General features: G+C 40.6%; 1 protein-coding gene across 1 annotated transcript in view; it reads right to left on the bottom strand.

Moving 5' to 3' along the window:
- IBTK (inhibitor of Bruton tyrosine kinase) overlaps positions 1-7,814 on the bottom strand; it is a 60,912-nt gene extending 53,098 nt beyond the window's left edge. Inside the window, exon 1 of the mRNA XM_074581302.1 lies at positions 7,625-7,814. The gene's annotated coding sequence lies outside the window, so the exon portion shown is untranslated. The remainder of the gene's footprint in view (positions 1-7,624) is intronic.
- Positions 7,815-15,224: the final 7,410 nt, after the last annotated feature.

Here is a 15,224-nt window from a genome sequence, read left to right as displayed (position 1 = left end):
TTCCTTTCTTTGACATAAACCTTTGAGGCTACACGGAGAACTGGATCAAAAAAAAAAATAATCTGAAGAGAAAAAAAGATATCTGCTTTCCCAGCCTTAGGGTCCTTAAGACCCTCATTGTTTTCTGTGTAATTATATCATTACTTTGTGATCAGAAAGGAAGGACTGAACTGAAAGACTGCTGGAGAAAAAAAAAAAAAACAAACAAACCAACCACCCACCCAAAAAATCCCCACAAATGTTGAGTAGATCTTGGCTAACAGAAGCTTTGTCAGTCACACCCAGAAGGAGGGAAGGACCACCAGAGTTTACTTTAGCCACTGAAAAAAAGGATTTTTTTCTGGTTTACTTTCTCTTCCCTGGCCTGAATGCCTACCCATCTCCCTGCTAAGCCTCTACTGCACAATCAACATGAAGGCTCCTCCCCACAATCCCCAGAGCTGCTGCCAAATGTGAGAGGAAGGATGGTAACAGAGCAAAAGAAAAAAAAAACTTGTACAAGGCCGTGAATTCAGACAGAATAAGCACTTATGAAAGGCAAAGGTCTAAAGCTCCTGAAGTAGGCAAGAGGAAACGAAGGCCTAGGTTCGAAAGGGTAAGGGAGGAAGAAGGAAAACGAGGCAAAGATACAAATTCTGGTTCATGAAAACATCATCTGGGGCATACGGCATTTCTGCTTATCTGGTCATCTAGAGTATGTCCGTCCAACTTTCTCTGGCACCCACTTTCTCAAAAGTAAAGGCGGCCTGACAGAAGCACTCATCTCACCTATTAAATGCATGCAGTCACATTTAAATGGGTTACAGTACAAGAAATGCAGACAGCAGTATAAAAATCACACACAAACCCATCTAAAACAGAAGTGAGCTATACACATCACAGATACACTGCATAATTTAATGTGAACTGCTATTCAGTCCCCAAAAACTTCACACTTCAATCTTTTCAAGCATAAGTTGCAAACTGAGTGAAGTAGTGTTCAATCACATGTTGATGTGTATGCTTGCTATGCAAACTGTAGCTTAAAATTGTTCTACCAATCAGTAAAATATTCCAAAAGAAGCTGGACAGTGGTACCATGAAAGGTGAATAAATAAGAGTAAATATGTTAACAAATCCACAGGACAAACCAGCAAACAAATAACACCTGCTATCTTTCCAGCTCAGCTGTCAGTATAATTGTAACCATGTGCACATCCCACTCCTTGCCCCTCCAGCCTGCTGATCTTAGCTTCCATTGCTTTTCAGGCACAGAACACGTAACCATGTTTTTGTCAATGTCTCTATATGCAAAGACACATAAGGAAAAAATTACTTTGTTCGGAAGAGAAAAGAGAAATCCCAGTCCTCCTCCTATTTTAAGAATTATCATCAAGATTGCCACCAAGTTGAAAGCAATCAGTCTAGAGCAAACATTAGTAATGGAATCTAAACTTTCAATAAAAAAAAAAGAATATTCTAATCCAAGTGTATTCATTTAAATATCTCATGACACAGACTTCAACAATTACTTTTCCACCTCAGGCAGAAGGGATTAAATACTTGGAATGGAAATCTACAAATCAAAGTTGTTCAGTATCTACCTTCAAACAAATTTCAAACAGCAGGCACATGAAAAACAAAAAAGTAGTTCTTATTGATTACAATTTAGTCTCCCATCCCTGCCCAAGAGTAACATTTAGAAATATTTCAGAGACCAAAACTGAACACAACCGTTTAGTTTACATTTGTCACAGCGAGCTTGAGTTCACTCTACAGGGCGTTTTACAACCAACGTACAAACTTCTGCAGTAACACAAGAAGTTTAACATAGATCTGTGTGGACTCCTCTCCTTCCTCCTTCTCCAAAGCCTCAGAGTATAAAGAAAAGCAAACCACTGTTGCAAGCCCAGGAAAAAAAGCTCTAGTTTCAAGAACACAGCCTAACTTGCTGCTCCAAGGAATCAAAGCATGACAGGTGACTGCTATCAGCAGACTCCGATTGCCAGTGCAACAAACACTCTTCTAAATAGTAATAATTTTAAAAAAAAAATATTTGTAGATCTATAGGAAAAACACCTGAAGTGTTATTATCCTCAAACCAATTTCTCACATTTCATCAGTATGCCACCAGGCAATAAAATTATGCTGTGGAAGTAGTATGAATTTTACATATGTCTTGTAATGCGTATCTTAAATATAGCTCATTTTTAAGACACTGCTGTTAGTGCTACAAAGAAAGAAAAGTAAAAATAAACAGAACCAAGAAAAAATACTCGTAGGGGAGTCATAAAATGAAGTTGACTAATCTGTTCAGTAAACTGGTATGAAATGTCACCACCACCCAAGGAAGCAGTCCTGCTGTGCCCCATGCCATACCTTCCCTTGTGCAGTACACACCTATTTAAGACACTGAATCGCATGAGAAAAGGATTCAGAAGCAAGTAAATCCTGGTTCCAAAGAAACTTATGCCATTACAAGAAAGGAACAGTGAGGCCAGAAAAAACTTCTTTAAAGCGCCTGAGCTCAAGCCTCACCAAACATGAAAATAACGTGGACAACAAAACACACATTAAAAGAGTAAAAAGTTCGCTATTATATAGAACCACAACCCTGCCTACCTCACACTAATTTCATTGTGGTGACATTTACTGCAGCTATGTGAAATTCGAGTCTGCTGACTTATTTCTTTATAAGTCATTCTAACCCAGCCCTCCTTTACTATAAACATTACAACACTAGATACTATGTTAGTACATTGATATATACACCTCCAATTTCAAGACAGAAGGCCGTAGATCAAGTTTTCACCCCTCTGCAATAAAGACTGGCACACCAGTAACACAATATTGTGTTATTAGAACATCTTAAAAGGGTTAACCATCAGATCTGATTGTTTTTAAATACAAAGTAGGTCCTTAAGTGAAACCTTAGAACTTTAAAATTGTGAATCAATTACATCATCTATGTGAAAACCTTGTGATTGCTGTCCAAATGTTTACTCCTAGTATATGGAGTCCCAGCTGAACGATCAGCACCTAAAATAATCACAAAATAGGAACCGCACCACCATTTTTTAAACTTTGAATCTAAGTGTCTAGAATACAGTGACCTTATGATTACACATCTCTGCTTTTATTTGCAGATACTTCTGTAGGCTTCTCAGCGCTAATCATATTCATGTTATAATACCAGTGTCTTCCTAATGCTGTAATTAGTGAAAGACAAACAGCTAAATAAGATTATCGTATTTTAAACATTTGTATGAAACAATAGGTATCATTTGGAATTAAAGTTCTTTTTAAAAACTGACCCTAATCAACATTTTCATGACAGGAAAATGTCGCAAAAAATGAAGGAATTGGAGCAGTATTCAGAGCATCCCAAAGATGTTTTATTTCAGTAGCAAGGGGGTTTCTAATTTTTCCCTTGGAGACACGAGCTACTTATTATACATCTTCACAGCTAGAGAAATTTAAGAGATCGCAACCAACTTGGAAGCAATTCTTAAGTAGCAAGAGAGTGTTTGTGGTATCTTGCCTCCTGGAAGCGAGTAGGTAGAGCCCTTTCACCCAGCTCTTCCCCTCAGAGAGCGCAAAGCACCACCACACAACAGCTGTCAGAGCAAGGAGGAGTGTGTCTGATGTGTCATCCGACTTTATGGAGTCAGGACTCCTACAGCTGAAAAAGAAGCTCTCCACCTACTGTGGAGAAGTCTGTTACTTTCAAGAAGTCACTACAAATAGCAAAAAAAGTGCCAAATCTTTGCCTAAAAAGTCCAAAATCATAGCTGTCACACCTCTCAAGTATGAAATTAACTAATATTCTACACATCTGTAAGACTAAGCTAACAAATAGTTTAATGACTAAGGAGGATGATGATAGATTTCATTTCCTGCAAACAGCAGAGGGCAGATCACAGAGATGAAGTCTTGAGATTCTGTTCAAGCTTCCCACTGAGGAGCTCCAGAAATCTCTCTGCATATCAAAGCTGCTTACAAGGGACTTCTGATGGGTTTGTGGTCTTCAAGTCCAAGGCTTCTGTTTACCTATTTTTGTTATCCAGGACACTTCCCAGAATAGGTAAAAATATATATAATCAATTCTATTTTGGTAACGTGAAATTTCACAAAAATTAAGCCAGAAGAAAGAGATGATACCAAGGCAGCTTTAGGATCCCCTGCTACATATCTGTCTCTTAGTCACTGTCTTTCAGAAGACAAACCCAGTGAAGGCAGAGCATATTCAGCACAAGTTTTTGTGATGCCTCGAATACTCAGTATTAGATATAGCAAGATCTGTCTAACATGGATGTGGATACCAGTACCAAGGCAGTGGCTAGTAGCTGCTGTTGTGGTCTCACATGGAACTGGAAGAGAAAACCAAGAGATTCAGATAGTTAGAATTCAGTGACACTTGAAGACGGATTGCTACTTTTGCATCTTCCATGTGCACTGCACTAAAGTAACTCAATTGTCAAATTAGTGACATGGCCTTGAAACCCAGCTTTAGGCCGCTTTCCTAAGAAAATATTTCTCAAAACCTTATTTGATCTTTAAATTGGCATAACCTCATTCCATTCGCTGTTTTCCCATTGTTTTTTATTTATTATTTTTTAAAGTGGTCCTGATTTTTTCTAAATACCAGTTGCATCTAGGATGTACTTGGTGAAAAACTACCTAGTATTTGGGTCTCCTAAAACAGAACTAAATAATTGTTTCTATTTTCCATGTAGAAGCAGCCTACAGTTTTCCTTGTTAATCCTAATACCCCTACTTTAAAAAAAGAAATAGTATAAATAGTACGGCTGTTCAGAAGGTTCAAAATTCATTTCCTCTTCCTTTCGACAGTTAGTTGCTCAATGAAGACAGATATGACTGGCAGTATCATACACTCCAGGAAGGTTAAGTCCATCCTTATAAGGGTACTACGAGTTCTTAGACTTCCAGGGTGGAGTGGAGGGGGGATTGTTTTTTAAACAAGCACACTGACATTTAATAATATTCTCCACGTTGGTCCATTCATACTTGTTTCATAACATCACAAAAGACCTGTAACCGTAACAGCATGGAAATCCTGAAAATATTTGTACCCAAAACAAACTTAACCACACAGACTACTTGATTACTAAGCTAATAACAAAAACAAAAAAAACAACTACCAAATCTAAAGTTTACAGAAGTAAAGCCATGTGAATTTCCTATCACATTACTGGTTTTCCAAGACTTTCTGTTGACTGCAGTCTTACCTAAAGGCAAACTTCACTAACCCATGTTAAAGTAGTAGTTCAGAGTCTGACAAAAGTGACTAGCAAATTGAAGCTGGGTAGCAATATAATAAACATAGGCCTGGCATTAAGCAACATATCCTCAAGGAAACATAGATGAATTCCTAGATAAATAACAGCAAACACACCCTTCAGCTATAAGCAGCACATTGTCCAAGGCTTTAAAAAACAGCTAGACTACAAACTTCTACTCAGATTACATAGCCACAGATAGTTTAAACTGTTTAGAGACTTCCTGCACATTTTTTGAAGACTGGGTTTAAATCTAGACTTTTTAACCCCTTGAACAATATTATTTGAATACACAATATATTTTATGAGGGGAAAAGTGATTGAATATATAAGGAAAAATGGGTAAATCTAAGCTATCCCAGCAGTCCAAAATTCCCACATAGGTTTGGCAGTCAGAAATTCCCACATAGAGTCTTTTAAAAAAAGTTAGCTTCTTCTCAACCATATTACAGGAGTATTACAATACAAGGAACAGAAAGCAAGGGTTCTGCTCTTCTCAATATACAAAAGATCAAGTAGAGCGCTGCCTCTAGTTCAGACACCAAGAGAAGTATGTAAGTAGAAGAAAACTTTGGAAAGAGCAACCAGGATTCAGAAGGTTTACAAAACAAAACGTTGAGTACAGGCTGAGCAAATTGGATCTATTTTATCCTTCAGCTGTGTTTTCTACAGACCACCCAGAGCCTTTGAATAAGGCAGCTGTTACATAAACAAGAAAAATCAAAACTCTAGTCCACGTTACCCGTGACAGAGGGATAAGTAGTCATTTGTTCAATTTTCTTAAGAGATTAATATTATATGTCAGGAAGCACTTTCAAATGATAAATTGAATGCTAACGACGCTCTCAAAGTGGGCTAGACAGCAAGCAATCTGTTCAAGTTTTAAATAAATGTGGCCTGCCTAGAAGTAAAGCTATGGAGGAAACCCAACCTGCTTTAAAAAACACCACATTCCACCATGCCTGCTATGTCCCCCGGGCCATGGCAGATCCAAGCCCCTTCATTCACTAGGCCAGGGCCTCTCTGACACTGCTTGGCACAGCCCCTGGCACAAGTGACCTTTAGAGGTTCTCTCCAGACTTTTCTATAACTTCTGCCTTCACAGCGGTAACAGCATAATCCTTATCAGGATGAGACATTCAGTGATCCAGCAACTCTAATCCATGTGCTCCTAATAGTGCTAACAAGCACTACCAATTAAAGGCAGACACGCCTGTCAAAAAAAAAAAACCACCAAAGTACCATTGGCAGCTAAATTCAGCTACAACACGTCAGAGCAGATCTATTAGTCAGGAATCATAGCACATAAACAGTAAACTGTGAAATACTGTGCATGGCTTACCTAGAAACAGTTAAAACTACTTAAAAAGCTTAACACTGATGAAAAAATTAAAACATACAGAAAGTGGCATAGAAAAAAGTACAGTGAGTGTAATTATAGGCATTTCCACAATACACTGGGACCTTGCTCTAGATTTTTTTTATTTAAACAGATAACCTGAAGATAAGTCAAGAGCAATGAAACACAAATGTGTTCCAGAATTTCACCACACTTAAAACTGTATCAGAAAAATACATCAAACGTTAGGAAAAGCTGACTTTTCTGGATAAACTCTGAACTTCTGGTACAGTATTATTAAAGAGTACCCACATTAGATGTTGTTGAGTGATTATTATTCTTTTGTAAACTACAAATTGTGGTCAGTTTCCACGAAGATAGACAACTACACTGACCACGTCAGCAAAATAAAGGTCTGGATTTCAGAGATCAGGTGGCTGGCCCCTAAGAAGACAGCACGGAAATATCCTTTTAAGCTAACTACGAGTTTTCAGCTCTCTGGTGCTTATGCTGCTGCTCAAAGCCAGCAACACTGTGAGCTGCTACCAAAAACCACAGACAAGTATCACCAAGAAGGCCAGAAACACGACGGCCTTCCCAGGAACCTCCAACTAAGGAAACCTGGCAGAGGCTGCTGCCAGCGTCAAGGGGGGAAAGGTCCGAAGTGTTTCAAAAAGCCATCCACAGGCGAGGGCCAGGCAGGAGACAAGGTGGCTCTTTTGACTCACACTACACAAGTCCACGTAGCCGGGAAGCAACAAGCGACAGAAGAGACTTAACAAGCGACCGAGGCACTTCTCTTCCGCCTCGAAGCCGGTTCCCTCCCATCCTACGTGGCCGACTACCCTTCACCCTCCCTGGCTCTCCCGCCTGGGGTTCTCCCCATTCCTACAGCCCCCCGCCGCCGCCGTCCCGTCCCCTCCGGCAGGGTCAGCCGTGTCACTGCCCCTCCCGCAGGCCCGGCTCCCCCTCCGGACACATCAGCAGGTCGCGGCCCGCCCCTCACCAGTCGCTAGATGAATGGACTCGGGCGGGCAGGGTGGGACGGGCGCTGGGCAGCGCAGGGGCTCATCCTCAGTGACACCGGGGCAGGGCCAGGCTGCTGAGGCTACCGCGACACCTCAGGCAGCGACGGCGGCGACAGCCTGTGCCAGCAGTTCACAGCGGGGCGCAGGAACAGCAACCACCGCACCCCCGAAGAAGCAGGCAGCCGATTGGCCGCAGAGCCGCCGCACCTCGCACGCCGATTGGCTGCGATTGCCGCCTGGGCTCCGCCTCTCACACCCCCGCGGAGGAGCCCGGATTGACTGACAGGCCGGGCCCGGTCAGGTGCCGGGAGGGAGGCGGGGCTTGCCGTGACGGGCTGTCCCGCGGGGCGCTAGGGTCAAATCAAGATGGCGGGCGGAGGTGTGAGGGGCTGGTGTGGCGAGGCATGTCGGGAGGGAGGGAGGGAAGGGGCTGAAAATAATGGGGAAAGAGGAGGTGAAGGAGAGAAAGCTGAGGTGTTTCAGTGCCTTTTCCTGTCAGCCCTCATGAGAGAAGCAGTGTGGGTGGCTGTGAAGAGAGACGATGGGTTTCTGGCAAGATCATGCCTCTCCAGGAGGACTGGAAAGCAAACAGTCACATAATGAGCCTGGCAGGTTTCTAGAAAATAGTGAAGTGAGAGAAAGCATTGAAAAGGCTGTGTTGAGGTGGTTTGTCTTAAGTCAATGAAATTTCTGACAGAGCAAGTGGCCTAATACAGACAGAATCATAGAAAGCAGCTTGGGTTTTGTGAGGCTTTTGACACAAACTCAGGCAGCAGTCTCATAAGGAAATTTGGTTTGTGCACAAGGATTTGAAAAACGCCCCTTGGAAAGTAATTACCTGTGGTTCACTGGATGTGTGTTTCAAGTAAACTACCATGAGGGCTCGATTCAATTCTACTTCTTAAGTAATGTCTTGGATGGTGTAATAAGTGGTATAGATTAATCTGGAACAGGATTAAGGTCTAGTGTTTTAGGGTGGGAAGCTAGGAACCAAGACAAGTACCTAACATAAAATACAGAGTAAAAGAGTCACACATCACTTTTTCTAAAATAAGGAAATATATTAATAACATACTACTACCAACAGCCAGAGTTTCTGCGTGTTTCTTTGAAGCCACAGTTTTGTCCCCTGTGTGGTGCAAGCATTAAAAGAATGTAAACCAGCCTAGTTATTTTTTAAACCACAAAACATTTGGAGTTGAAAAAAGTTACATGTGTTCTTCAGCAGCAGTTCAGTTTGGGGAAGATTGAGTAGAAATTGTATGTAGGTGAATCTCAAGCATTTTTACCTGTGCCATCCAACCCAGTTAATGGGGATTGTGCAATCTGCTTTTCTGTATTTCACTGTATAAATGTTTGGTTTGCCAGCAGTCATTCACCATTGTAACTAACCCTGCATGCTATGTGAAATTTATTTATGCATGATCTTGATAATGATTCTATTTTTCTAGTTTCTTTCTGCTTCAGTCATATACACATCTCAGAAGTGGCATTGCTCCAAGCATGCTGCCAGCTGGCCTAAGAACATTAATGACTGTCTGGGGAGATAAGGAGGTCCAAACACAGCTGAAGTCAGTCACAAACAATGCTTTGTTGTACAATAATGAATTGAGGTGAATAGCTGGGACAGGCATCCTTTGGAGAGGTAAACAGCACAGTGGAAAGATCAAGAGGCTTAAGGTAGAACAAGGCCCAAGACAACATGAATAGACTCTATATGAGGAAAATAGTTTCTGAGAAGCTGGACTGTCCTTCAGCTCTTTCATAAAAAATACTACTGCAAAGAATAGAAGACTACAACAAAGGACACAGAAAAGTTGGAAAATAATACTGAGTCATGAATAGGACCTGATGGAGTCTGAGTCAGCCAAAACCTTGACAGAATAACCAAAGACTTTTAGCAATGGGTTTCTATGCAAGAGTTTGATGTCCTTTGCAGGACTTTTAATATTTTCATGGAAAAAAAAGATACTAAATACTTTATTTATTGTTTATTGTTCAGGAATTCTAATTGTCCCCAGCTCATTGGTCAGTAATAGAAATTCCTGCTATCTTGTGCTGCCTCTGCAAAAGCAGCAAGCTAATGAATACCATTCACAGAATCAGAATGATGTAGTTTGATTTGCAGAGATATGTTGAGGTGATAAGGTAACATTGTAAAACAAAAATAGCTCAAACAGGTTGACTCAAGGCTCTGTTTAAATTACTGGTTTTGTTTCGGGGCTTTTTACCAGTGGAAAATGACAACATTGTTGCAGAAAAATATACTATTTTAAGCCTTTAAGAAGAAATTACAGGCAGTGGAGATGAAAAGCTATTAACAAGTCACCAAAGAGTCTTTTTTAATTGGGTAGTCCAACAGCCAGATTTGTGAGTTCCTGAAGCATGTAGTGTTTTCCTGGCAGTTAGGAATCGTTCATCTTTTTTTTTTTTTTCTCAGTCTGTGGTGAAAAGGTCTGAATTATCACAAATAAATATGTAATTATTTTATAGGAAAAAAAATGTATCTCTCACCACTGTTGTTAGCTTTTATACCAGCTTTAGACTTTTAAGTCAAAAAATCCCTCAAAGAATTGAAAGAGCAGCACTTGAAAACCAAGTATACTTACCCATCTTCAGAATTTGAGGAGGAACATCAATTTTGAGAGGCTTAATTAGTCTACAGAGTGTATTTTTTGTCTCAGTTCATTCACTGTTGAAGGGTTATAGATTGAGCATGCTCCAAATGTGTATACTCATTTAAAGTTAGGGGAGATAGATCTAGGCTATAGGGAACACACTACCCCATTAGGCAGCTTTCTGGTCACCTATGGATCCCATCCATCCATCCATCGTAGTCTGCAGAAATATTGAGGTAAAGTTCCATGCCTTGTCTGCTGCACCAGGCTTAAGCTAATGGAGGAATTAGAGGGGAAGATGTAAGTGACAGTGGGGAAAAAATGTATTCTGCACTTTCTGTTATCACTGTAACAATCTCATAACAGATTTCAGAAATTGATTCTGAATATTGAAAAAAGATGGTAATTACTTTTACCAGCCAGTAACAAAAAGCTCAGTCTATATATCAAAAATGAAAATAATTAATTTTTTCCTTTTCAGCTATACTAAGTGTCGAGTGACAGATTTCCTCCTTCACATTTCTATTAATGTGCCTTAGCTGGCCTAATTATTACCAGTATCCTCTAGAGCCTTGAGTAATAATTCTTATTGGCAGCAGTAATACTCTCTGCTGAAGAAAAAATTAATCTGCTCCAGGCTTACCTTCTGCTGATACTAACTAAGTTCCTCATGATCTTTCTCTTTTATGAACTTGAAAAAAAGATGACAAAATACTGGGAAATTTGTATTACAGAACTAATAAAGGAAAATTCAGTGTAATGAAAACTACTATTTTTTTATCAGATAGCCACACGCTCTAGCATTTTTATACTAGTAAAGTATCTCCAAATTTATTTAAAATATGTGCATCTTGCTTTAAGAAAGCCTATCTTCTAACTCAAAGAGGCAGGGTTACTCAATTCCATATACCCTCTGAGAAAAATGTGGAGAAGCCTGAGCATCAAATAATAAGGGAAGGAGGATGGTGAAGTATGCGGACTCCCTGAATTCTGCTGAATCTACTTGAGAGTTCCTCTGTGAAGGTGAAGTAGGAAATGGAGATGCAGTGAGTGCCCAGGAGCTTTCACTCAGTCGCAAACCGTGGCTTCAGCAAAGTGGGTTCTTCATCTCACAAGATTGGGAACACTTCCATGTAGCCCTGTCGTGTCAGATACTCTGACATCTCTTCTTTAACTCATAAGACTTCCAACTTGTGTAATTAGACCTTGGGAGCATTTCTGATGTCCAAGGTATATTTTCTGTTATTATAGGAGCCCAGGTACCCCAAAAGGATAGTTTGTCACCAGTGATGAGGTGTATGTGATAAGAAAGCATTGTCTCACATATGTACAGAATTGCCATATGAAAAAAAAAATTTGCAAAAACTTGTGGAAAAGGGCACAACATACATAAAACGAAATGGTAGTAAGAGATAATAATTTGTGGGAACTCTTCCAGGGACAGCTACTTGCAGTGACTGGAGTATAATCTTCAATACAATCAGAAACTGCAGTACCTGTGAAGTGGATGTTATCTGTTGTGATGTTAAATATTTTGCAGAAGAGTAATTTTAAACAAAGCGTTTTCTTATTCTGTGGGAACTTTATTGTATAAGTGCAGCAAGAAAATTCAATTTGTAGTCTATCTTTTCTGCACATCTTCCACGCTCATCTTCCAAAATAGAAGACACAAGGCTGTAGGCTACCTCAGAACGTCAGCCTCCTCTGGAAGGGAGAGGTTGGATGGAAGGACATGAGAATCAAGGATGTTCTCTTGGTCTTCCTAAGGACTTTGTAGTGCATATCTCGGACTCCGTAGCCATTGCAAATAACACTGGTGGTCTTGTGGCCATCTCACGGACAGAGAGGCAAGATCATGGTGATTAGGAGGCATGGAGGATCTGTTTATAGCTTCTGAATATGTGGGAGTGGAGAGGAACTGCCTCTCTTGCCTTCTTCTGATGATAGGAAAAAAGGGGTTGTTATTTTCAAAAACTTTTTGTAAATAGTAGGTAAACATCCAGTTTGCAGTACAGCTGTGTCGTGGTTTTGGCTGGATTGGCCAATCAGAACGACAGATGGCCCTTCCCCCACCTCTCCTCAGAGAGGAGAGGAAGAGATAAGGAGATTTACGAGTTTAGAAAAAAGAACTAAACTACTTTAATGAAAATAATAATAAATAAGGAAATAGTAAATAATAATAGAATAATAAAAATTAAAGAAAAAAGTATACAATATATACAAAACCGTATCCAGCTCCCAGGATGACGATCACATCACCAGCAGACACAGGGAAAGTCCCAGACTGGCGTCAGCGACGGACAGGAGCTGAATTCCGGAACTAGAGTCAGGAATGCTCAGATCGGTATCAAAGGCAGATGAACAGACAGGGTCCTCCTCAGACGTCAACCATTAAAGAAAGAGCGAGCCAGAGCAGCCTTGCCCCTTTGATCCCTCAGCTTTTATACTGAGTGTGATGCATATGGTCAGTTGGTCAGTTTTGGGTCACCTGTCCCATCCACTCCTCCCTGCAGGTGGGACCTCTCTACACTTCTCCGCTTCTGACCCTCTAACGGGGCAAGCAGCGAAGTTAGCTGACCTTGGTTGTTACAGCAGTAAGTCTAAGCAAGAGCTTCTGTGCATACCATTCCTTGGTATAATCAGGTCTTATCACTCTGAGAGTGAACAGTGTCTGAACAATATGCTGTTAATTTCAGACTTCAGTCAGTTAGAAGAGGCCCAGCTAAAAAGTAAAATTACAGATCAGAAAATTGGTTCTGTTTTACCTCAAACCAGGACAAGCTGATTTCTTTTTCTGGCCATTGCATGCCCAGATGCAGCTCTTTGGGCTAGGTTGGTGCTATCCCTGAACAAGACATCTGATATGCTTGTCTGGCACTCTGAGAGCTGCAGTGTCCCCAAAACTGCTGCCAGTATGGTCCTGCTGCACTAAGTCTGGGTGGCAGAGGGTGCCCACCTACTGCCAAAGTGCCGTGGGTCAGGATGCACTTCAGAGCACTGGGCACAGTGGAATGCAGCCTGTCTCTCTGAGTCTACCAGCATGCTCTCTGCAGGACTTCATGGCCCAGCTGAAGTGGCACCTGGGGACCTGGGTTGTCTTGCTCCAGCTACATGACCCAGGGATGCCGGGAGCAGCTGGAGTCACCACTCCTGTCCATCTCTGCAGTGACCCACCACTGTTGTGGGAGGTTTTGGTTCCCAAAATGAGATAGCCCTGCATTAAATAGTACGTTAGCAAAGACAGCATAGCATCCCCTTTACATCACCTCCACACAGGTCTCTCCTCTGGCCTTACCTTACTTCTTTCTAGGTCTTCTCTGGGTCTTAAAAACCTCTTTTGAGGTTTTTTAATCTTCCAAACACTGATTTCAGAGTGATTGGGAGATAAAAAACCTCAAGAGATTAAAATCCCCACAGCTACTAGACGCGCCTTTGCATTTACCTTGCAGTGCCATCTACAGTCGATAATCTCTTCTGACACTCAGGTGACACCACAGTACAGTCTGGTTAGCAGGTCGCAGGCTTAGCAGAGCAAACCTGCTGCAAAAAACATAACACCACAGTTTTCTTCACACGCGGAGGTTGTCAAGTGCAGGCTCAGGACTGAAGGTGGTTCTCTTGAACTTGTCTCAGCTCTGCCAGTGCCTTACTGAATATTGCCTCAGGCAGTGGGGACAATATTCATCCTTCCTCACCCCTAGCACGGGCCGTCTCCATGCAGAATCAGAGTAAGCTCCTCTACTAGGACTGCTGGAAACAGGAACTTAATTTACCTGCTTTAAATTGTCCCTTGTATGAGCGTGACTCTGACCATTGAGTCCCCTGCGAAATAGGGGGATTATGATTTTGGCTATCAAAAGTATGTTGAAAACTATGAATGAAAGTCTGTATAAGAAATGGTAAATATTTCAGTACTTAAAATTTGAGATTCAGTTTTGGTTTACTGTGTGATGAAACTACAAATGAATGTGCAGGCAAAACTGTAAAAGGCATGAGTAGAGTCTCTATTTCTACAATTTTTGAAACAAAGATAAGCCAAATTGTAGGAGGGGGAAAAAAAAACCCTTAGAAACTAAAAAAGTTAATTTTTTTCTTTCAAGTAATTCCAACTTTCCCAGCTATCATTGAGGCCCACTTTAAAAAGATCATGCATATGTACATTGTATTCCAGACAGAATATATCAGGAAATGTATAGAATATTTTTTTTTAATAAAAGCTGTAGGAATTTTTGATTAATAGTTTTCAACATTAATTCTAGCAACTTTGATACATCCATATGAGTGTCTACTAAAGATTCTAATAGCAAAAGCCAAGCAGCAGCATATCTATGAACTGCCATTCTAATGGGCATAAGTACGATTTTTCTATGACCTGTCACCATAGAACCATGATCATAGCCTTTAAGGATACTGAAAACTTATGAGCATTTTTCCATTATAAAAAATTGCATCTTCATATGCTATTCAAAGTTTACTGAAAGTAAAATCAGGTGTAGTGACAGATTAGCAGTCAAGTCATGATGGAAATAATCATTTATATGATTTGTTCTGGTTTTACAAAGAGGATTTATAATACTTGATGGATTTCATACACTCTGCTGATTTGTAAGTTTTGATAAAGTAAATAAAAATAAAGTTTGATGTCATTGTTTCTGATTAATTATTTACATTCTTTTGCTTCCAGGTAGAAAACCTATCTCTCTCCTACTAGCGCTGGTTGCTGCAGTATGAACAGCCAGTATCAGACTGCAGATACAAAGGGATGTTTTATTGGAACTGTAGGCCAAAAAAATCATGAGTGCCTGTGAGACAGCATGGATTGAACAACAGTAATACAAAAACCACTTGACTCTCTTCTGCTTTCTTTCTCAAATGGACAGTAAATTTAATGACCTAGTTCTAGGGCCCGAGATTAAGACCTCCAAAAAAGGGAGCCCAAGGAATGCAATTTCAGCATCTC

Source organism: Larus michahellis, chromosome 3, assembly GCF_964199755.1.
Source record: "Larus michahellis chromosome 3, bLarMic1.1, whole genome shotgun sequence".
In the NCBI taxonomy this organism is placed as follows: Eukaryota; Metazoa; Chordata; class Aves; order Charadriiformes; family Laridae; genus Larus; species Larus michahellis.
The sequence above is the reverse complement of the archived record's forward strand: the minus strand, read 5'-3'. Positions and strand labels throughout refer to the sequence as shown.